Source organism: Haemorhous mexicanus, chromosome 15 (genome assembly GCF_027477595.1).
Source record: "Haemorhous mexicanus isolate bHaeMex1 chromosome 15, bHaeMex1.pri, whole genome shotgun sequence".
NCBI classification, from domain to species: Eukaryota; Metazoa; Chordata; class Aves; order Passeriformes; family Fringillidae; genus Haemorhous; species Haemorhous mexicanus.
The window spans coordinates 12,563,767-12,586,541 of record NC_082355.1 but is presented as its reverse complement, the minus strand read 5'-3'; positions in this window follow the sequence as shown (position 1 = coordinate 12,586,541).

The window sequence follows — 22,775 nt, the reverse complement described above, 5'->3', positions numbered from 1 at the left end:
TTATAATTGAGGCAGGCAAGAAAATAAGCGTTCCATTTCACATTAAATTTCAGTGTTCTCAAATTTAATTCCATTTTGATAAGCTAATTCAAGGTACCAAAAAAAGGAAAAAAAAAAAAGTTTGAGCATGCATTTAAATGGAGTGAAATTGGAACCTTTAATCCTACACAGTGCTGAGTAACTCTGAGTTTCAAATTCCCTTGTCCCAGTGGGTGTTGAGGTCAGTGATCACCACAGAGCAAATTGGAGCCTAGCAGGAGTCTGTTCTCTGTAAATAGGGGAGGCTGCCTCGTGCTGCTCTGCAGGGACTCAGCAGCTTTTCCAAAAGGATTTAAATATGAAGGCTTTGGGCTGTTTCTTGGAGGTGACTCCCCCTTAGAGAAAAGTGAATTAAACAGAGCAGCTCTGCATGCATTTGCTAATAACTGGACAGACAGCAGAACAGCACTTTTACTTTTTTTTTTCAGCCATTCATCTTTCAAGTTGCCCATGCTTCCCATGAACAGACCAGTCATTATTGCCAATCAATCCTCCTGCAGCCTGTACAATGTGTAGGAAGGTACTGGAGCATAGGATGTAAAGATGGTTCTATATTCACTCAAACTTCCCCTTCACGATTAAGTATTGCAATAAAATACTTATAAGCAACCTTCAAGATACTGTCCATTTGTCTAACATAATCACCATTTGAGCTGTAACTCATCTTCCCTTACAACTGATCTACTGCATTCCTCTGCCATTGTGATGTGAATTTAACCTGAACTTTGAAATACCAATTGGCACACAGTACTCTTCCCCCATGAAAAGCTTGTGGAAAATTTTCATGATCAAATTACTTTTCTGCATGCTGTATCTTTCATTTCAAATCCAGCAATTTTTCATGTGCATTTTTCATTGTTAAATGCTCCCACGGAGGACAGTTGTAGCACTAATGGCAACTAAAAGTTACTACTATTAAAAGAATTGTGAAAACTAAAGTAGATCAGGAACACAATAAAACTGGTAGCTAGTGGGAGTGCAGCCAACCTTTTATACTGATTGAGTCCAGTGGCCTTTCTACATTCAGAGCCCTTTCTTTGAAACAAGACTAATGAACACACTGGCAGTGGTGTGACAGGCAGAAAACCTACCAGGTGAGTTCCCTGGCTGTGTCCTGTGGGGGCTTGACAGTGCCTTTACCTGCTGGGGTATTCACTGAATAAGTAAGCAAAATTGAAATATTAGACTTCCATAAAAATGCTTCTCTAAGACTCCACTACACAGCAGTCAATAAATCTCAAGATAATGTTAAACAATTATTCTGGTCTGTCACAGGCTCCTGGATTTTGTAAGAAATTAGGCTGAGTGAGGCAGTGTCATGTCTGCAGACAAGGCTCAACACTGATTTAGCCAGCCATCTTTGGTACCTGCCCCTAGCACCAAAGGGCTTTTATTACCTTGGAATACTCACTATTGGGAGAAATTTATAATTAGGTGATGGATAAATTCAGACCTTCTCAAGACAAAGGTTAGCTCTCCATAGCTTCAGCCTAGCAAAATGAAGGTGGAAAATGAGAGCTATAGGATAACAGGAAAGTTGACATCTGCTAAATAGATATAGTGCTTCCCTTCTCCCAGAGAAAATAAACTAAGAGAAAACCATCTAACCAACCTAAAAAAACTCCAACCAAACTAGCAAAAACAAACCACCACTGCCACATTCTGAGGACATTTTTTTAGACTTAGAATTCAGACTTAGACTTACAGTTACCCTTAGAGTTTATCAGCAATCCAGCATCCTAGGAGCACCATCCCATACTGCAGGGGAGAAACCATGAGCCAGAAAAAATGTACTCAGCCCACCTGGGCTCTGGGCTCATCTTACTTGCAGCAACCTGTAATCAAATGAAACCGCTGCTGGAAAGTGTGTGATGGATTTAAAACCTGCTCCTGGGGTTTACATCCTGCTGTAACCTGGGTGTAAGACAGCTAACCCAGGAGCAGAGGAGCACAGAGGTCAGCACCTGCTGCAGAGCCCACACTGCAGCACCTGCAGCTCTGAGACTCCTGCCAGCAAGGCAGCACAAAGCTTTGGCAAGTGCAGCTGGAAAAGTGCAAAAAGCCTTGCAAGTACTTCAGGAGAGAAAGTAGGAGCTGAGTACAAATCTCCAAGAAAGACACTCTTTTGAGCAGCCTGCTTTCATCTCAAGGGAATTTAGCATTTCTGTAGAGCACAGCTACTGCAGGGTCATCTCAGGAGGAAAGGTGCAAGCCCTCTCAACTCTCCCTGTCAGAAGCAAGACTTCCAAATTTCTCAGGAAACTGGTGAGCACGGAATGTAAGGCCAAGTGTCACGTGAACTCCATGATACATGTCAGGTAACCTGGTCTATTATCCTGCCATATTATCCACAAGCTTCCACATGTGAGTGGATTCACTGTACACCAGCTGCTGGAGGCAAATCTGTGTCTGACCAAAGCACAGAGAAACAAAACAAAACAAAAAAGTACACAATTTTAAGTATGCATATATAATGGACATAATATTTCAGAGAAAACCTACATGAAATGTATGGTGGTGTGGGGCTTTTTTGCTTTCCTTTTTGAAAAAAATGAATGCAGAGCATGTATTTCACTTGATATAGTATTAGCACATGAAAATAATTTATTTCCAAACTGTCACTCCTTCACAAGTTCTCAGTGTAGGTAACTGCAACTATGAATATCATTCAGAAGCTGTTGTTTTTTCTTTTAATGTTGCCTACAAAGGAACTGGATTTTAAGGAAGAAGTTATGAGTATGCCAGAATTGGGAATGAGGTGATGCTGCACAGGGTTCCACGACCATAACCTTGAAACCTTTCAGAACTCAGATTCAGGCCCCATACATGCCTCTCTTATGGACAGCTCAACTTCTCAGAGTTCTAATCAGAAGCTCTTTGTCTCTATGCCAGAGCCAAAGCCACAACTGTGGTTTAGCAGCATAAATCCAGGCTTGGGCTGCATCCAGGACAGGTTACACCACCCAGGGAATCTGCTGTATCTTCAGTAGATTGGTTTGTTTTCTCCAGGAGAAAAACAGCTATTTGACCTGTATGCATATTTCTATATGACTTTCCAATAGCCAATATTTTCAGCTTTTGTCTGAACAAGGGAAGTGCTGAACACCTGCAGAAAAGCTTCCTCCAGGTCAGCCCTGGCAAACTAAGAATGGAAAGTTATAATGTGGCAAACAGGAAATACATTTTCAAACTGGACTCGCTTTAGTTCAATAATCTTCTTAGCAAATTGACTGAATTTGTGTGTGGTTTTTGGGGGTTTTTTTCCTCCCTAATCTCATTATAGGTTCATGAAAACAGGAAATTGCCTCCATCCCAACAGACTGATCTGCTTGCACAGGGCACGATGCCTCTCTCTGGTAGCTTCTGTAGGTATCAGCATGAGATGAGACTTTTCTTTTGCCAGAAGATTTGCCCAGAACACACATGGCCTTCAGAGCCACATGTGCACACCCTCAGGCACTGGAATGAGCCAGCAGGATCAAAGCCCTCTGCTCTTGGGACACTCACACATCCAGCTGTTCAGGGGTGGGACACTCACATCCAGCTGTTCAGTGGGATGGACATGCACACATCCAGCTGTTCAGTGGGTGGGACACTCACACATCCAGCTGTTCAGTGGGTGGGACATGCACACATCCAGCTGTTCAGGGGGTGGGACACGCACACATCCAGCTGTTCAGGGGGTGGGACACGCACACATCCAGCTGTTCAGTGGGTGGGACACGCACACATCCAGCTGTTCAGTGGGTGGGACACACACAAATCCAGCTGTTCAGTGGGTGGGATGTGCACACATCCAGCTGTTCAGGGGGTGGGACACACACAAATCCAGCTGTTCAGTGGGTGGGACGTGCACACATCCAGCTGTTCCGGGGGTGGGACACACACAAATCCAGCTGTTCAGTGGGTGGGACACGCACACATCCAGCTGTTCCAGGGGGTGGGACAGGCACACATCCAGCTGTTCAGTGGGTGGGACAATCACACATCCAGCTGTTCAGTGGGTGGGACACTCACACATCCAGCTGTTCAGTGGTGGGACACTCACACATCCAGCTGTTCAGTGGTGGGACATGCACACATCCAGCTGTTCCAGGGGGTGGGACACGCACACATCCAGCTATTCAGTGGATGGACCACGCACACATCCAGCTGTTCCAGGGGGTGGGACACTCACACATCCAGCTGTTCAGTGGGTGGGACACTCACACATCCAGCTGTTCAGGGGTGGGACATGCACACATCCAGCTGTTCCAGGGGGTGGGACATGCACACATCCAGCTGTTCAGGGGTGGGACATGCACACATCCAGCTGTTCCAGGGGGTGGGACATGCATATATCCAGGGCTCTTGGCCCTGTCACAGCAAGGTGCTGTCCCTGTCCTCACCCTTAGCACTTCAGTGATAAAATAGTGTTGACACTGTCAGGAATAATTTGTCCCATTCCCCCTCTGCTACTGCAAAGTTCCTTAATGAGAAATTCTTCTTTGAAAATTCCAGCAGAAGAGCTGGAATCACACTTCTGTACACTGAACCACATTGGTGTAAGAGATTGTGTGTGTGTGTGTGTGTGTGTGTGTATACATATGTAAATTAGTTTTTAATTACATTTTGAAAATACTGTTTTCAGTCAATCTAAAATCACTCTGAGGGGCAAATTTTCAGCAAAAAATTAAAAATTTTCAAATATTTCACTACAAAATAAAATACTTAAGTTCCATCCATCATAATTTCACCATATTGTTTGGAAATCTTTTTTAAGGTACCTGAAACGACTCAACTTGCATTTGCTAAAATTTAATCTTGAATACATTTTAAAGAAAGTAATGTCTTTAGCAAGCCAGCTTTCTTTCTGTCTCAGACTGAGAAGTAATCTCTTACTCCTTTTCATGGAATGAACAAATTTATTTCCATGAACAATTTTTACTTTCCATACAGATCTCAAACACTTCTGTCCACCCAATACCCACCTGTCAAATGGGTGTTGCTCAAAAAACTTTTTAAAATATAGATATATATTTCCCGTTAAAAACATTTTCTATAAATTGAGCATTTCCAAACCAACATTAATTTAGGCCAAGAATTGCCTTTTTGGTTAAAAAGAAATCTGGCAGGCTACAATGACTCCGAACACTACTTTAGATGCTTGATCAGTGCCTGCATGTCTGTTCCCTGTCCCTCTCTTCTACCTCCTCATGTCTTTATCTGACAATAGAAATCATCTTGCTCTTTACAATCAGTCTTCTCTATTTCCCTCAAACCTAGAAGAAAAAATATTCAGAACCACACCAATAGAAGCGATCTGGGAGATGCCAGCTGCATCTCCTCTGTCTGGGCTAAAGCCCTCCTGGCTCACTCTTCTGTCCACTGAGCACCATCTGCCCTTCCTCAACGTGCAGCAGTCTGGTCCCAGTTTGAGTGAACCCAGCACTGAGCAATGTCTGACACACAGGAGCTTGAGGCTGTGCCTTCCAAACCTCCCTGCAAGGCTGGGCCACCTCTGCCCTCCAGACAGGCTTGGAATGCCACTCTTCCCTCCAGCAGGGCAATTCCCAAAGCCTGCCCATGCTGAAAACTCAGGCTGCCTTCCCTCCTGGGCCCTGGTGAGCACTGCAGCCCCTGAAGTGGCCTGACACCACTGCCAGGCATGCATGGATTATGCAGGGACCAGCTATGGAGCTTCAGAGGAGGGCTCCATGCATATCAAAGAGCATGATTTGGCTTTGTGGGCTGAGAAGCTCTTAATAATTAAAATGACACACAGACCCAGGTGTGAATGCCCAGCAGCAGACAGGGGGAGCAGAGGGAGGACATCAATGACTCTACACATGCACATCTACTCACTTCACAGTCCTTTCTGTATAGACAGTTTTCTTGCAGAGGAAAAGAAAGAAATGTCAATTAAACAAACTTCTGATCCCACTTTAGTTGGTTGAACACTTGCAAGAATAAAAACAAACAGAATGGATGGTGTGGAAACTTCTAAAGCAGATGTTACTTCTGATGGAGAACAGCTAATTGCCAACAGAGAATGTGTGTGAAATATTGATTTAGTTTGTGTGGAAAGGGAAGCAAGACCCAGCACACTTTCATCTGTTCTTAAATATAAATGAAAAAACAATACATTTACTCTAAGGTCACTGTGGGAACAGAGGATCAGCCGAAGCACACACAGATTGTGATTTATATTCAGAACCCACCAGGAGCAAGAAAAGAGAGACTGATACCATCGTCTTACAACCAGCTTTTGGATCATGTTGTGCATCTGAGAATGCCAGCAGAGTCCAAGGCTGTCTCTGCATTCAGCAAACCAGTCTAACCCAACAACCAAATATCCTTTTCTACCCTTCAGTCACACATAATACTACTTTATGTAGCCATTAAAAGTATGCAGGCACTAATTATCCCATTTTGGGTGTCTTTTGAATACCAGTAAAAAAGTGTAAAGCCTTTAAAGAGAGAAGATGCACATGGCCATGGAAGTTTTTCAGCTATCAGGACAGACCTGTAATCACTCATCACATGAAGAGATAATTGAGAGTTTAACTGGGTGTTCAGAACAAACAGCTCTGTGCAGGGAGGGGGAAGGGTGCAAAACTGCTCCAGCCATTGCCAAGAGTGAGGAATACTTTCATACAGGGCAGTGATGGAGTTAATTTGATAGGTAGCTCTGGGAGCCCCGTGGATACTCAGATGGCTTAGCCAACAAGATTCCATCAAGGTTGTTAGTTGCCTCTCCATCTGCTTCACAAGGAACTCTTGGCAAGCTTAACTCTATCTCCAGTTGCTAGAGAGACACTTTCAGCCTCAGGATGAAAGTAACATTGGTCTTTCCTTTCACTACCTAGCATTGTAACTTAATTTTCATATAATTTTCCCTGCAGAGGTTGAGTTTGGAGGCAGAATTCACATAAAGTTTTCTCACAAAAACACAAAGCAGTTTATAAGACGAATATTAAAAACATTAAAAAGTTCAAAACTAACTGCAAAACATGATTGGTTTTGTGGTGGGTATTTTTTTTTTTTTTTTCCTTTTAAGTCAAATGCAAACAATTCACAATGAATAATTTATTTGACATGTATTTTTTTATTTTTTTATCATAGAATTTCCTCTGGTAGTTAGTTTCAACCTCAGGTACATTCCACTTTTAAGCAGACAGCTTTCCTAAAAATTAAACCACATTCTGAACTTTCTTGGCATGTTCAATACTCCAGAGTCAGAGAGTGCACAGTAGAATAGAAATGAAGGCATGCACATCTTCAAGTTCAAATTTAATATTAAGCTTCTGTGAGTGCACCCTCATAAAACTTTGAAGTGTATTCCTTCCCCTGCTCTCCCCTGAGGGACTGACTAGCAGAACAGAACCATGTGAATGCTCATAAAAAGGAGGAGCACGAGAAAAGCAAATTAACTCAGTGCAGTTCTTTGAACTAAAAAAAAAAAAAAAAAGACATTTGGCAAAGTCTGGATTTAGGATGTGACACTGCAGATTTACAGAACGGTCGAGAGCAGAAATTCAGCTCTTCCCAAATGTGCTGAGTACAATGTCTATCTGCATGCTCATCATCCAACAAGCTGAAGCAAAGATAATCTTGCTTGCTCAGCCCTTGTTGAGATTTGCAATTTATAGGAGTGGAGCTCAAGTGGCAGGAAGCTGGGTGCTGTGTCCCTGTGGCTGAGGCTGAGCCCCCCAGCTCCCCACTCCTCAGCTGGATGGCCCTGGCAGCCCAGCCCCACTGCAGGAACGGCCACAGGTACAAAGTGCTGCATCATTCCAGCTGGCTACAAACAATCAACAACCTGAGAGAGTTTGCTGCTCCCAGCTACCTCAGCTGCTGCTCCTACCTGCTCTGTGTCACTTTTGTCAGGCACGACTCAGAGCCAGACTCTCCCAGACTCAGCAGTACAGACCCTCCCTGTTTTGGCTCCTGCTCATGTGCAATTCAGTCTTTCAGTGCAGCTCCATTCCAAACAAAACATCAATCAATCAATCAATCAATCAATCACAGCTTAGAACCATAGAACCACAGAGTCATCAAGGGTGGAAAAGAGCTCCAAGGCCATGAAGTCCAACCTCTGACCCAACACCACCACAGGAACCAAACCAAAGCACCAACTGCCACGTCCAGCTCACTCTCCTGGGCTGTGAAAACCCCCATTACAAACAGGAACCAAATGTAATTCAGTGATACCTAAATTTGCCTCGGGTTCACTCTGTGTGCAATGGCAGTCTTGGATAACAGAAGCCATGAGTAATTAAAACCCTACTGATTGTACTCAGTATCACAGTGCTGATATTACTCATAATGTTAGCCTTCTTATAATGGAAAGAAAACACTAAGTGGCTGTGTGAAAAGGAAAATTTCATTTTCTGTAAGATATCATCAGAAATTACAAAAAAAAAGGATTTCAAATCAGTCTGGCAAAATAGATGTTTTTGAGGGACTTTGATACATTTAAAAATAATTGAGCCCAATAAATACACAGACATAATTCTTTGCTGAGCCTCAGAAAAAATCTGGCATGTCTCAATGCACTTGAGCCAGGGATATGCACAAAGAACACTCATCCTGCTTTCAAGTTGTGATTTAAAGGGAAAAACTTAGAGAAATTCCTCCCTCCCTCCTTGTTCCCTAAGGTGCAGGGGGCTGTTCCTGCCTGGTCCTGCTCATGCTGCCTGTTCTGTGCTCTGCACTCTGACTTTTGTGGTCAAAGCAGCCCACAAAGCCCATCACCAACTCTGCAACATTCCTCTGGATATCGCTGTAGGATAGAACTGTGTCTGGTGGCTCTTCAGTTGCTGCAGCATTCTCCTATCTGGCAGAGGCATGACAAATTTGCAAGTCAACATGTTTTAAGATGGATTATCCTTTTCAGAAAATGTCTGCAGGGATGGTTTGGGAAAAAAAAATCCTTTAAAAATCTTGTTCCTGCTTTGCTTTTCACACTAAACCTGAGAAGAAATATTCAGAGAGGATTTCTGCATTCATAGCTAATGGGGGAAGGGATGATGTAAGGTCATATCCCATTTATTAGAAGGATTAAATAGCCTTTTAATTTCTTTTGCTATTCCACATAAATATATATTTACACACAGTCCAGATATTATGGAGATAAACCTGTAATATCTATTTTTCCACCTTCAGAATGATAATGTGAGGAGAATTTTTCAAAGTTCTGCATCACTGCAAACCCCACATATTTCATCAAGATGATTAACCACTGAAGAAAGCTCCCAGCAATTTAACAGATACAAGCGAAAATTTAATGCCTTGGAGGCATATCAGATGTTGGAGGATAGCTTAACTACTGAATTACCCACTAACCTCCTCTTCCAGCTCTGCCTTGGGGATACTACAAAAGATGTTTCAAGAGTGAGATAGAAGGCACTGAAGGAAAAGCCATGTTAAAAACTTTTAAGGAGTGGCCTAGATCTTGACCTTATCTAAATTAGCTTGGACTTACATAAGATGGGAAAAGGTTGATGTGGAGGAAAAAGAAGATGATAATGATCAAATGTCTTGACTTGCAGACAGGCAATAAATCACTTCTATTGAACATGCCATGAATGACAACAGAGAGTCTTAGACCTGAGAAGGAGTCGCTGGAAACGCTGTGTCTTCTGAGCCAGCTGAAAGGAAAAAAGTCTCCTTGTATGGGCATTGTGTTCCTAATTTGCAGAAAGGTAAATAAACAACTTTCACAGTTAGGACAGAAAATACAAGCCCCAAACCTTCTGGATGGCCACAGAGTCAGTAAATCTCCTCTCCAGTCAAGAATTTTTCATTCGCTATTTCCCTGAGCGAACACACTTCACTGGCCAGGGCTGGCCTCCAGGATTTAGGAAAGAATCCTCTGTGGACATCGATTGATTTCCCTGCACACTCAGCTAAGTTTGGGCCTGTCTGAAGAGAGGAGTGAGCCCTGCTCCCGTCCCTGGGTGTGACAGCAGTGTCCCACCCCTGGCAGGGACAGCAGGTTCTCCCTGCCCTGCCAGGGGTCACCTGGGCACCTGCAGGTGGGGCCAGGTGCTGATGGCACAAAGGGCACAGGAAGGGTGGGCAGTGCCCTGCAGCAGCTGCAGAGTGAGACTCAGGGTGGTCATTGTGATGCCCGTTTGGGTTTTGCCTTTTTTTCTTTTCTTGTTCTCTGTATTCTTCACACTCCTCTTTGTAGCTCTGTAGCCTGTTGCATTAGTGACTAGATTTCCCAGTAATTTTCCAAGGCCTTTCCCTAGGCAGAAAGACAAAACAAATGCCAGAGCTCCAAGCCCTGGCAGGTAGAAGGCCCCAGTGCTATCTCTGTTCTCCCTGAGAGCCAAGGCTTAGAACAACTCTTTGAGATATATTTTCATGGACAAAGTGCAATTAGTATCAAAAGGGGGTGCTCCAGAAAAGTGGCTTGACCTGGGGGGGAATTTCATCACCACTTATCCTCCTAATTGGTGCCTTTTATCAATTATGCTGATTTCCTAAAATCTATATAAATTTATTTTAAAATGTGAGCTTTTGTGGACATCTTTCCGTAACTGCTCCTGAAGGCCTTCAAATAAAGATCCCCTCCTATATTACCTCCTTTCTAAAATTATCTCAAGTTTCATTTCCAGGTTAGGAAAAAGGCAACACTTGCAGTCAGCCATACCCACACCCATCACATCTGATGGCACCAACAAATACAGCTGGAGACCTTTGCTCTTAAGGTTCTTATTCCTGATATTTTCTTAACAAAGGAAAATACTTAATTAAAAAGAAGAGGACAGTGCAATCATTTTGTGACCTTGTTCATACAAGCCAGTATTTTAAAACAAAGATTTTAAGTCTAACCACAAACTTTGCAGAAGTAATCTCCAGCTGGTGCCCTCTCCTACTTTTTTGTTGCAACCAGAGAGGAGTCAGAAGCAGACCACTCTGGTGTTGCAAATTTTAAAAAACATCAAACAAACAAACAAACAATATTTCAAATAAAGCCCAACTCAAGGCACACAGCTTCAACAGAACAGTGCACGTATTCTGAAAGCTGTTAAAATTTGTATTATATGCTTTACAAATGTTAACTGCTTAGTTCTTACACTTCATGGGATGGAAAGGCCTAAAGGATTCACAGAAGAATTCACTTGGTATTTTAGTTTTTTGAGAAGGATGGGGTGGATAAAGGCTTACCACTTACAAAAAAGACCAATGGTACTCATTCTACTAAATCAACAACAGCAGTTTCCACATGGGTGTACAACACATTGTGAGCTGCTAAAGGAAAGATGGGTTTTGACCTCTAAGATGGGAGTATTTAGAAATACATGTCTCCCTCTCAGGGGTTTCTGCTAGTGCAGGCAGTGTTTGTTTACATATGTACCCTAAAAGTTTTCTGCACCTTCTTTTTTTACTGGTCATGTTTTCTTTTTCAGGCTTGTAAATTAAGGTGTGCTTGTAAAAATCTCTCAATGCATCTCAGAGTCATGTAACAGTCTAAAGAGAACTTCCGCCTTACAGGTGGCTTAATCAGGTTTTCTCTAAGGTTCAGGCCTTTTTCTCCTCCTCAGCACATTGAGTAGGTTTGAACCTTTGCCTCACCTCATTAATTAGTTCAGTTCTCCAGACACACTAAAAACTCCATGCTTGTCCCAGGCAGCCAGCCTCCAAGAAAACAAAGGACAAGTTCAAGCCCTTCTCTCAGGTTCTTCCTTAAAGGTCTGTCAATCTTCTCCTTCTGAGGTGAATCCTGGAGTCTTCAGGGGCTTCATGCCTACCCTTTTCTGTCAACGTTCTAAACATCTCATCTGTCTTTCAACTATTTCCTTTTCCTTTCCATTTAACTGTCTGTTCCCCTCGTACTCCTGCCTGTACTCTAACATCTCTATATTAAATTCTCTAACTTATTCTTCACACTACTCCTTCCTGCTCTTGGATTCTCTTGTTCCCTCAGCTTCCAGGGCACATTGTCACTATGGCCCAAGTCCCCAGCCCAAGGTTTTCCAGCCTCATTTCTCTATGAGCATCCAACAGGCAGCTGTCCTCACTTCAAGGGCTTCCTCGACTCCTCTTCACCCTCTGCAGAGATTCACATCTCTTTTCTCCCCCTGTTTGTACATCTAACACTGGCTGGGGTCTGGGCTGCTGCAGGGACAAGTCTTCTGTCTCCTGCAGCATTTTTGGAAGGACAAGCAGAATTTTCTCCCAGTTTTCCCACAGAGAATCACTGCTGCATGCACCACAACAGGCCAGGCTCTCCTCACTTTGATTTCCTACACCTTGCTATCCAAAGCCTGGAACTCGTTTCGTCAGCCTTCAACATTCTGTGGGAGCATGAGATGTCTGAAAGAAAATGACTGCTCCAGAAAAACTTCAGAAAATTTAACTCAAAGGCAACAAGCTTTGTTTACATTTCCCAGTCTCAGAAAAGCTTTCGGATATTTGCTGTGGGCTGCTGTCAACAAAAGGATACAAAACATTTGTACCCCATCTGCTAAAAGATTATTAGTGGTTTTTTTGTAAAATCCATCTTGTGACACTGTTCTTTACAAACTGTTCACACAATTCCACTTTTTTACTCTTCAGGTCTTTAATCTTTTTTTTGGTTCTCAGAAAAAAGGAAAGGAGAAGAATTCCAAGTCAAGAAGAAACTGCACATTGAAGGCAAGTCCAACTGCAATTACTCACACAGTGGTTGAACATTCTAATCAAATACTGAATTCCTGGAATTTTTCAAGTTTTTAGATCTTAATCTCACAATTATTTCTCTGCTGTATGCATACTTTCTATGCTGGCCCTAGGCAAAAGGCATTACCAATGGAATAAAGGATTTGTAGGAGACTGTTGTACAGTCCTATTAATAATATAAAATCAGTCTAAACCACAAAGCAATTTTGTTGACTCACGGGACATTAAACATACCTTATTTAAAGCCTTTGTACTTTTTATTTCTGAGTTCTCCTTCAAATCATTTTTATTGTCTGATTTAGAATAATTCAACATAAGATATGAGTCTTCCAGCTAAGAAGCCATTACCAATTCAAACATCAAACTGACTTTGCTTCCAATATGCAAGCAAGTGAACTTAGCTTATTAAACTTTCTTAAAGCTAGAAATATTTTATAACCCAAGAACAGCTGTTTAATACATTAAATTCTTTTACTGCTATAAAACTTAGATGGCTAATGCACCATCTATTATAGGTACAGGGCATGGATAGACAGATCCTAGATCTTCTGCCTATTAATATGGGCCAAATTCATGCTTATGCATTATCTGAAATGGAGCGCCTGCACAAAATCTTTAGATAGACACAGAAGTTACTTATATGTTTTTCTCACCTGATTGCCTTTAACCCTCAGATTATCTGAGAGAGATTATATGCTGAGATGGCTGGTTATTTTTTGATAAGAAACTGGGGTTTGGTGGAGCATCTTAAATGTTAAAACCTACATTTTTCACAGGAAAAATTTTTTGACAGTTTTGATAGAAAAGGCTTCCCCAGTCTAAACTGGAATTGCAGACAGAAAGACAACTGCTGTTGAGGAATCACTCCACAAAAAGACTCCAAGCCTCTGGTAATAAAGTCTTTATTGCAAGCCCAGCTTAGCCCAAGTGACAGGCTCGTTTCAGCACAGGACTAAAGGGCTGATCAGGCAGGTCTGTATTTATCTATGTTTATACATGGAGCTGCACCCATTTATTCAGAATTTCACCTGAAGATCAGCTCTTCATGGCAGCTACAAAACTTTGCCTTTTGGCATGATTTCCAAATCCCCAGCGTTCCTGGCTGTAATGGAGAGCCAAGGGAACATGAATCACTATTTGTCTGCAACCATTCAGCCAACAGGCTTTTTAAAAGCAGAAAGAAGCAAACTTATTTTTAGAAATGAATCCAAATGAAAATGTTATAGGCATACCTGCAAGCACATGTATATATTCTAGGGTTAACACAGATATATGGGTGAGAGAACAAGAAATGTCCTTGAAATTTGTCCAGAACTTACAGGGTTTAAAGGAATATTTATAGGCATACAGAAACAAAAGAGACACAAGCACTGATTTATTTTTCTTTTCATTTTGCTTTGTACTGATATTCGAGCTTGTGAAATGTTAGTGGTTAGTATTTTTACACGAATGGCCACTGGGTGCCACTGTTCTGCTGCACAGAAAAAGAGCTGAAACAACACTTTTGCTGCAGCAGTAAGTTTTTTATTATTAAAGTATGCATACTACTGTTTCACATACCCATCTTTTAGAAATGGCACTGCTGCACAGTTCATAGGGAGCTTTTTCATAGCAGAACAATAGGAAAACTGGCACTAAGAGATGGAAAACACGTTTAAACTCAACAGGCAATATAATCTAGAAGAAACTTTCTTCAGCAGTTTATTTTCTACTTAATAAAAGAGAGACTTTTTTTCCAGCTTCAGGTTCAATATTCATTTGCTGAATGACCTTGTGGAACTCACTGGGAGCTGTTCCTGCCCAGGTGGGCACGGCTGCTTCTCCAGTACACAAATATGTTCATCAAATGTGCATGGAAACAGGATCTAATGCACTGAATTGCTTTCTAGAACACAGAAAGCAGCTACAATAACTGTGCACAGGTAATTGGTGCATTTCTGAATGTGGAAACCACATCCTTAAATCCTCTGAGCCTTATTTTCTTCAGTTAGGAAATGGGGCTAACAATGAGTACACAATTTATGGCAAGAATAACTCTGCAGGGAGTGACCTTTATACAGCTAATAAAAACAGGTTTGGGCCTGTGTAAGAAGTGGCCTCAAGAAGCTGAAGTCCAGCTGGAGTGGGACTTGCAGCTTTAGAAGCAAACAGTATCTCGTGCTGGGAGAGGACAGAGGGGGGTGTTCTCTGGGTCTGACCTGCCACATCCCATCCAAGTAAATATAACAGCAGTAGTAAAAGGCACCATTTGTTCCCAGCTGTAATATAAACGTATTCAAGATGTAAATAAAGCTCCCAGAGGTTAATGAAGAAAGACAATTTCAAATGCTGCTAGTCCAAAGCAAGAAGTTATAAGCAAAAAAAGAAACGGTGAAAGACTGAGTTCCTTCAAAGTCCAGAAGATAGACTTGAAATATGGAAAACATCAGAAAGAAAAAAGCAGCCTGAACTACATTGTAACACCTTTATGCCAAATCAGAAAGATCTTTCCAAACCTGCAGAGAGTTTTCAACTTTAAAAAAAAAAATACAATAAGAAGGAAAATTTATTGCAAATTGACAGATTATTGAGGCAATTATCTTAAATAATGTTACTTAATCTTTATAACATGCTATACTGCCCAAATGTGAGCCGACAGCTATTCATCACATTGCTCTGGTGCATACTTGAAAGAATTCCAGAGATGCTAAATGACCTTAGAAAGACATTTTTAATAACAGAATAATGCAGGTCTCAGTCCACTGCAGAAGCTAAAACCCTATCGTATTCCACCAGAATATTTTGAAAAGTGGAAGAGGACACTGGTCATGTCTTCTCACCAGAAATGACACTCACCAGAACCTTCTTATTTTTAGAGCATTTCAGAACTCCACAGAAAATGCTGTGTCCATGCAAGTACCTCACAGGATTTGGAAAGTACATTAGGAAAGATCTAAAGAATACTTCTTATATCTTTCTTTATTATCCAAGGCAATGTTTCTGTGCTCCCACCTAAGATCAAAACAATTTGGCATTATCATTTTTAGCACTCTTAGACACCCTGCTGAGCCCATCATACTTGCCCAACCCACTTCCTTTCAGTCACTGACAGCTTCTAATTAATTCCCTGCCCTTCAATTCCCTCACCATCCTCTGCAGTGTGCCCATTCCTCATGAAGTTCAGCCATAAAAACCCCAGCAATAAATGGTTTGGAAGGAGTGCTGAGCTCCCCTCTGGGGAGCCAGGTACCCCCTGTGTCAGCCACTCGCTCCCCAGACAGGGAGATGACAAGGCTGTCTGCACTCCTTACCTTTCATGTTTGGAGTTTAATAGGAGGCAAAAATTGGTTTCTGTCTGATGCTGGCTGCCTTCCCTCACCTGAAATGACCAGCTCAAGCACAGAACAAGGAAAACTGTTCCACTTCAAGGAGCTGATGGGCGAGGGTCAGAGCACAGCAGAGACAGAGGCGCCCTTAGGGCACTTCCAGCTGTCCTTGCTACAGTGAGAGGTTTGGAAACGGCTTCTACTTTGAGACAATAAAGGTGAATTTTAATGAACACTCTTAGGTATAGATAATTCAGGTGCCCCTGAAAAGTCAGAGGAAACAATCTAATCTGACCTCAGTTTGAAGTGAAAAATACCCAGCCCACGTTCATTCTGCACTTTGTAAACATGGCCAAACAGAACTGGCAACAAGAAGCACAGAAATTTTTATGGTTGTTAAAAAATTGTTTTCCATCATGTTTTACTAAGTGCTATTATTGTGAAAGGTCTGGGACACATTTGCAGTTGTTTTTCTCTCATTATAATCATAAACAACACACAAATGTGCCTTGAGTATAACGGCCATAAAGCCAGATACCCATCTGAAACAAACCATGCTGAGATTAAATGGATTTTCAATTAAAATTTAGATCTGTACCCTGTACCCTAGTCAAGTGATCTTGCAGCAAAACCTTTATTTTAAAGCAGACAGAAGCTACAGACATACAGTAAGAGAACATTTCAGGCTTTGGTAAAAGAGAGGCAAACATATGGTTTTCACATCCCTAATTTCATTACAGCTCAGCTCTTCTCAGCAATAACTGTCTCTCCCATAATACTTCCAAATGCCCTGAAATACTCTAAGTGAATTTGGTAACTAGCAAACTGCTGTGTTTCTCTGTTCATTAGCATGAGCTGTCTTGTTTCACTTGCCTATCACGCCGATGTGATCAGGCATAATGCAGTGCTACACGCTGGAACAAGTCAGAAAAAATTTTAAAGGCCACATGTTTGGCTTTATACTTAATTCTCAACAGCCTGTGCATTGTCCATTACACAGCCCAGGTAATTTAATACCCAGCTGCTCCAGAAGAAAGCAAAATGACAACTTTTTACAACTTTAGAAACTTGTATTGTTGTCACTTCTCTGTGAATGGGTCTCCATATGTAGACACTTATATGGGCTTTTTACCATCTTTTGCAGAAATGAGTGCTCAAAGCTTTCAAGAACTTCTAATAAAATTTAATATAAAATATTAAAGAGCTTGGCAGCATTTAAATATCCAGATTCACAACTGTTGAAGTGCTTGAGCACTGTGAGAGCTGCCCAAGAGCTGGAAACAAAGCTTGGATGTGGGTGCATGAGCAACAAAATTTCTTTCTGAAAAAGCACAAAATCAAAAGCCAATCATCTTTCTGATGAAAAGGTGAATAGATAACTATTATTATTTAACATCATATGACATTATCATACAGATGCTCTTGTCCAAAACTAGCCCAAAGCCTGGAGGAGAATATGGCCCTCGACATTTTCCCAAGCAATTCACTACAGGGAGAACATTCCAGTTGTGGGAAAACCTTGCTGAGGATGGAAGGGAGCCAGCAGCCAGCATCCCTCACCCCTCCTGGGCTTGCAGGCACTAGGAATGCCTTCCAGCCCCTGCACCTATTCTGTTCATGTGCCAAGGCAGCACAAAACAAACACACTAAGGTAGCAATACTCATCCTGACCTAAATCACACAGCCAGTTTTACATAATTAGTTCTTCCCTTTTCCACACCTGGCAGTTTGCTCAGGAAAGATCAGTGCTTGATGCAGAATGTTCCTGGGGGAACCCAGAAACAGTTCCTAGAAAGCAGAGAGTGCTCAACCTGGAGCTACACCTGTATCAGAGGAGATGAGCTATTTTATCACTCCTTTACACATCCTGCCAGGCAGGTTGAGGCAAGGGCACCTCTCTGATCTCATATTCCTTCTGAAATGGTAAAGAGGATCTCATGCTGTAGGTTTAACGTGCAAAATACTTCTTACCTTAAAAACTAAAGTAATGTATATAGCTATGGATCAAGATTAGGAAGCACTAATAGACCTGATCTCTTAATCCCATTTCCCCTTAATCAGGACAATTATTTTATGCTAAAACAGCAAGGCCTGACTCTTGTCATCTGAAGATACCAGAGGAGCTCAGAATTATCTGCTGAACAAACTGGGGACTTAGAGCACAAAGCCCTGTGGCCAAGCACACCTGGGCTCTCCAGAGTGCCAGCACAGCCCTGCACCCACCATGAGAGTGAGGGGGAAAGAGGAAGGCTGAGCCTCCCTCTGTGGCACCTCTGCTGGGGAGCACCAGCTTTTGGCATTAGCTCCACTTTCAGATTATCTGTGTTCCAGCTTTTCATTTCTGTTGGCTACACTTTTATAAAATCTTGTATCAGCCTGGGGAATGGTTAATAACTTCAATTTTTTTTATCTCAGTTTCCTTCTTGTAGCATTTTTTGTACTAAATAAAAGTAGCAACATACAAAAGGTCAGGAAGGGCTAAGCCTAATATAATTGTTTTCCTAGCAGGGAGCTAAATACAATAAGAAGCATCCAGGGAAATGAATGACCTTTACTTCTGTAAAATTTAAATACATAAAATAAGGTAATTTGGTGCCAGCCAAAATGTATTGCAGTTTAGTGAAAATATGCACCAAATTCCATGGGGTGGCTGCTTGATCAGGTACAGATTAGAGATCATCAGAAGTTCTACAAATCACTGTGTTCTGGGATAGGGAAGGAGCAAAGTTAGGGCAAAATCCTACAAACAAACAAACAAAAAAACCCAAAAAAACAAAAAAACCCACCACAAAAACCCCAACCAAACAAAAAGCTCAGAGTAATAGTACCCTAAAAGTGAAAATCTGCCCCTAAATCCTGCATCTATTTATTCTAGCTGAAAACTCTCATTGAACATTTACATGCAGCAAAAGAGCCTGGTTGATGATGATTATGAAGTGCCCATCTATTATTAATAATTTTAAATATCTGTGGCACACACAGGAGCTCTTCATGTGAGGCATAAACAGAATCTGTTTCTCTTTAAAATGACATTCTACCTTCACATAATAGTGCACTGATGGTTTTGCCAAAGAAATGGTTTTGCTTACACTTTACAGAGGCCTTACATCCAACCACCATACGAGGAGAATTTGAGATATTCAAGAATATTCTGAATGCAAGGCAGCCAGTAATGAACGTTTTATTTTTAACTGAAATATATATTTATCGCTTGTAAAATCCATAGATCATTCCAACAGAAGAAAGAACATTACATGAAGAATTTGATACACTTCAAACTAAAACAAATGCATCAACTATTAAAATAAATGTGTGTATTACAGGAAAAATTGATCAAAATCAGATACAATATTTTATTCACCAAATCAGACACATCCCTGTTGAATCACTGCTTATTCAATGCAGGACAAGATGCATCATCTATCAAAACAGATATCTCCTACAGTAAATCAAACCCACCATGTGATTCAAAAATGTTTCTTGCTGAATCAAAAATATCACCCAATACATCAACTATGTGGCACCAAATACATGGCATTTTAAAGAATTACCAAGCAGAACGCCTCCAGATTTATCAAGGATAATGTTTAAATTAAAGTTTATTTAGACAAAGAGATGGCATTTCCAGACTCTCTCAAAGGCTGACTCCTGGACTAGGGACTGTTATTATATTAATGTTTCCCTGGAGCATCCTTTGTTTGAGGCAGCTTGCTAGGATGAAGTGCTTTCCCCATCCCAGAAGACAAGGAGGGTTTTCCTTCCACTGTGGTCCACTCCCCCAACCTCTGACATCTGGACCGAGCTCTGAGCAGCCATGGGCTGCCCCCAGCTCCTCAATGGGCAAGTGCCAGCCTGTTCCAGCACATTCAGAACACCACAGTCCACATACCATTAAATAGAGAGATGTAAAGATTATCAACATCGACCCAAAAATGATGGATTCGGTCACCACGAATCACTCAACAACCAACTAACAGGGTGAACCTCACTACCCTCATGTAGCAGAAAACCAAGTCCATGCTTAGCCCAAAAGTGCATCGATGGCCTCCACAACACATTGCCAGAGTGTAAAGGAGATGCCAAGTGTTCATATGGGCTGAAAAACCAGTCAGAAAAGCTGGGGGAACATTCTCAAATACACAGATGTCAGTCCTGGCTTGGGAAGCTGCTGGGACATTGACTCAGATGCTGGGACAGTAACCTTGTGAGCTACCCACACACACTTTCACTGCATTCTAAACTTTTGCCTCAGCAACAGCAGACACAACTGACAAAGACACAATGCTGGGCTACCCTGGACCTCAGACAGCCCTTTTCATGACCTTGCACACTGTACCTGACTCCACATTCTTTCCTGGAATTTGGTGTCCTAGTCGAGGCTGTGTGTAGACACCTAATTTGTTTTCAAGCCTCAGAAGAGTCTTTCCTGCAGCCCCAGTGCCTACCTCCATGTGTGTCCCATCCAGGAAAACTCTGTGAGAGGCAGAGGGAACAGTGCCCTCCATTCCCACATTCACTCAGCACCCAGGGAGGAAGGGACACCATTGGCTGGCAGATGAGATGCTCCACAGCCTGATGTGGTGAGAATCAAACTTTCTTTGTTATGCTGGGGCCTCTGTGGATGCTGGACTGGAGACTGAGTATGAGTGACCTTGTGCCTCTCCTTTCCAAGGCAGTTTAATATGCAACAAAAAGAGGGGATGAACTCTGTAAGAAGGGAAGCTGAGAGTACAGAGCCTGACCTTCCAGTTGTGAAAGAAAGGCAGATTTGTTTTCCTCTCTCTGCTCCCAATAAAGGAATTTAAGTCTCAGTTTTCACCAGTGATAAGAAATGAGCATTCAGCAGAACTCAGGTTCAAAGTGACCACACCTGATTTTATAAAGACTTTTAAAGATCCTTCTGTCAGGATCAGATTAAGTCACCTACAGTGTCAGAATGTCTGAAATACAGTCTGATTAACTCAGACAGCTTGAAGATTTTTCAAAGATGACAAAATTTCTTCCAGTGGGACACTCCCAAATTCTGGATTTAGCTTATAAATTAGGCTATGGAACTGCTGTTCTTACTGCAAGCTCTTAAAAGGAACAACAAACCATGCTTGTTACTCCTCTGCCACTCCCCATTATCACTCTCCTCTGTCAATATAAGCATTGATTATAATTGCAGTTTTGCCCAACTCAGATTGATTAGAAAGTAAAGCAACAAGAGTAGTATAATTATGTCAAAAACTGCCTACTGCCATGAGACATAGAGATAGCTTGACGTACTGCTAACAAGTAGAAGAAACATTTGTTTTCCTTACACTGGCTATGAGTCCTACAGAAACACAATTCTGCATTTCTGCTTTTTCACAGGAAAATATACCACAAACTTGGCAAATCTGGCCAAGGGAAGAACCAATTTATGGACATGATGTCTCTACCAGGCCTGTCTTATCTCTTAAACCTGGCAGAGTTAACCTGAGTAGTGCCTGTGTATTTGGTTAATTAAGAATCTGAACAGCAGGAACAGTTTCTAAACACATGACCTTGCAGAAGGTGACATTTATCTCAGATCAGGATGGGCACTGCTGGGCCTGGAGAGAGTTCAGGCAGCAAGGTGGGTGTTGCTTTGTCCCACCTCCTCTGCTGGATATTGTCACAGCTTGAAGCTGAAAGAGGATAACAATTCCTCCTTTCCAAAGGACAGAGCAAGGCTGGCTGTGGCCACAGGAAGCAGCAGGAGGTGGAGGCACCTGCTCAACAGGAAAGCTTCTCTTTGGTGGGAAGACATTCAGTGTGGATTCTGTTACTGTCACACTACAATCTACCTCAACGAGTAGAAGAATTGAAATTAGAAAGTTCAAAGTTACTCCATGAATTGATCAAATATTAAAATTCAGATATAGAATATAAATATCAGGGTAAGCCAAGACAGACAAACTCTACATTTTCTTCTGCAGCACTTGAGGTTTCTGTAGGCAGAGAGCTCCAAAATCAAAATGGTGTAAAGACACAAAGATTTATTTGCTTCCTCGTTTTATCTCCCTCTCTTTCAAAGAACATGCTATCTTACATTATATTTACTACCTATTTCTACATCTTGTTATTTAAAGGAGCTTAAAACCATTAAATATGGATTTTGTTAATGGCATTTGCTAGAATCTAAGGCACAAGGGAAAATATTCAAAAGGCACTAATCTCAACAAAGTTTTAAAATCATTGCTCTAAAACCTAGGCTTTTGTTGCCATGGCTTAAATTTTAAACAAACTCCTACTTTTGCAGTATATCCCTGTGTTCCTTAATACAATATAAAAATAAAATACAGAAAACCTTTTTCTGAAATGGTAAGATAGTCTTAAGAAAAATTGAATTATTAGACATAAAAGCTAATCTTTTATTCTTAAAGAAAAACATATATAGCTTTACAGGAAATTAACTGGCACTTTACACAAAGCCTCTGTTATTTTCTTTGCTTCCAAGGCATTTTCAGGTATTCCTTTTAAAGCCTGCCCATTGCAGTAAATCAATTAAAATCACTCAAATCAATTACAAACCCCTGTTACAGTACAATTAGTGAAACATTCTTGGCTAGCTTTAATGGGAATCAAGCAGATAAATTCTCCACTCTCAACTTCATTTAAAAAAAAACTGAGAGAAACAAAATCAGTTATTTTGAACATTTCCTAGAATCAGAGAATTTGCTGTACTCTTGTCAGACCTATTCAGAAGGTGCAGTTTCCTGTGTTACACATGGCTGGGCTGTGCACACAGGGCAATCCCCTCTGCCTGTGTCC